The following is a 1,857-nucleotide window of genomic DNA, read 5'->3' as shown; positions in this document are numbered from 1 at the left end:
GTGCGAGCTAGGCTCACCGCGACATCCACCACCTGGGTTCAGGCAATTCTCCTGCCTTAGCCTCCTGAATAGCTGGGATTACAGGCACATGCCACCATGCTCAGCTAATTTTTTGTATTTTAGATAGAGACGATGTTTCACCATGTTGACCAGGATGGTCTCTATCTCTTGACCTCGTGATCCACCCGACTCGGCCTCCCAAGGTGCTGGGATTACAGGCGTGAGCCACCACACCCAGCCCCACATTTCTTATTTCAATTCTTTAGGTCCGTGAATCAATTAGAAATGATTTGCCTTCATGAGTATTGGGAGGCCCGTTTTTAATGTTACTTTCCAGATAGACTTGAACCCTAATCTGTCTACAGTTTCTTATTTCTTCTGAAAAAAAAAAAAAAAACATAAAAGGGCTCCGTTATTTCTTTCACAAGGATCTGTGGACAGGCCTCTGTCTCATCCTCAATGGTCAGCTGAGGCATCTGGTAAAACCTCTCCTTCTGGTAAGGGAGCAAGAGTATTTAAAGAGTCTAAAACCATGCAGGAAGTGGGGAGAGGATTTTTTTTTATCCTCCTCATAGAGTACACAAGTCAGACTAAGCCTGTGTTGGTTATCTGGTCTTTAGCAGATCCAGAATCTGGTACAGCTGCCATGATGAACAACAGCTCAAGAGGCTCTTTCCCTACCAGGGTGATGGATGAAGGCTAGGTAATCGTACGCATTTTGAATAGTTATTTTGAGAACATTTAACTTTTCCTACAACTCTCTCTTTGCGTCATCTCCTATTTGTGTGTTCTATCTGTACTGTCTCATTTATTTTTCTAAAAAAGCAAACTGTTCTCCAAGAGCCTGAAGTCCCATCAGTTTCCAGCATTACATCTTCCGCTGAACATCCAGTAGCAGTAAGTCCTTTGAAGTGTGGACTGAACTGGGCTATAAATTTCCTGGTGATATTGATCTTACTTTTGTCCTTGATTTGGGAGTGGTGCTGAAATCTGACTGATTTGTTGGCCTTTTCTCCTTTCTCCTGTTTGGATAGACATTTAACCTGTGTAGAGCATTTGCTGTAACTGTAATTAACTTAAACGAAAGTGAAAGTCCCCACTTTTCTGTATTCCAGTGTTCAATGCTCTTATGCAAAGTAAATTCATTGTAAATTGTATAATTCATTATTATACATTATTATAAATTGTTTAATTCATTATTATGTCTTTAATTGGACATGTGCTATTTAAGAATATCTGCAACTGTATTCCAGGCAAAACCTTTCTTGAATGATCTGAAATTACAGATTGATAACAGAAAAATGTTTGTTGGAAGCACAGTACCCAATAGTGGAAGTCTGTAATTACCCATTGAACCAGTTCTCAGCAGTGTCCCTAAGCAGAATTCACATAAGTGTATTCTCTTGTAACTTGTTTAGCTGTTAAAGCTGATAAGTCCTCTGATCATACCTCACCATGCTTCTCTATATTGAAATCAAAATACGTTTATTTTAATGATTGAGAGTTTCCAAGCCACTTTCCCTTAGGAAATTCTTAGTCAGGGTCTCATAATAGACTGTATTACTAGTGAATGAAGGTAAATAGAGTGTGCCTGTGTAATTTGTGTATATGACATTGTTTCTCTTGGAACCTACTTTGGAGTTCCAGCACATGACTCGAGGAATACACATCTCTTGAGAGGTCTTTTTATCCAAGGGCAACTTGGGTAAGACCCAAGACCCCTTTGAAGTAGAAGACTTCAAAGACAGTAGAGATTACTTTTTTAGAGAGGAGAAGTAGAGGTGGAAAGAACATGGCCTTGGAGTCAAACCTGGCACTGAATTCCAGCCCAGCTTCTTACATGCTGTGTGACTGTCA

General features: G+C 40.1%; 1 long non-coding RNA gene across 1 annotated transcript; it reads left to right on the top strand.

Annotated features, from left to right (window-relative positions):
* The first annotated feature begins 431 nt into the window (after nt 1–431).
* On the top strand, nt 432–848 carry LOC108299236. The gene is made up of 3 exons (XR_001822863.2): nt 432–497; nt 624–703; nt 826–848. It is a non-coding gene; the product is annotated as an uncharacterized LOC108299236 (long non-coding RNA).
* The last annotated feature ends 1,009 nt before the right edge of the window (nt 849–1,857 follow it).

This window comes from Cebus imitator, unplaced genomic scaffold (genome assembly GCF_001604975.1).
Source record: "Cebus imitator isolate Cc_AM_T3 unplaced genomic scaffold, Cebus_imitator-1.0 Scaffold3255, whole genome shotgun sequence".
Taxonomy (NCBI): Eukaryota; Metazoa; Chordata; class Mammalia; order Primates; family Cebidae; genus Cebus; species Cebus imitator.
The sequence above is the reverse complement of the archived record's forward strand: the minus strand, read 5'-3'. Positions and strand labels throughout refer to the sequence as shown.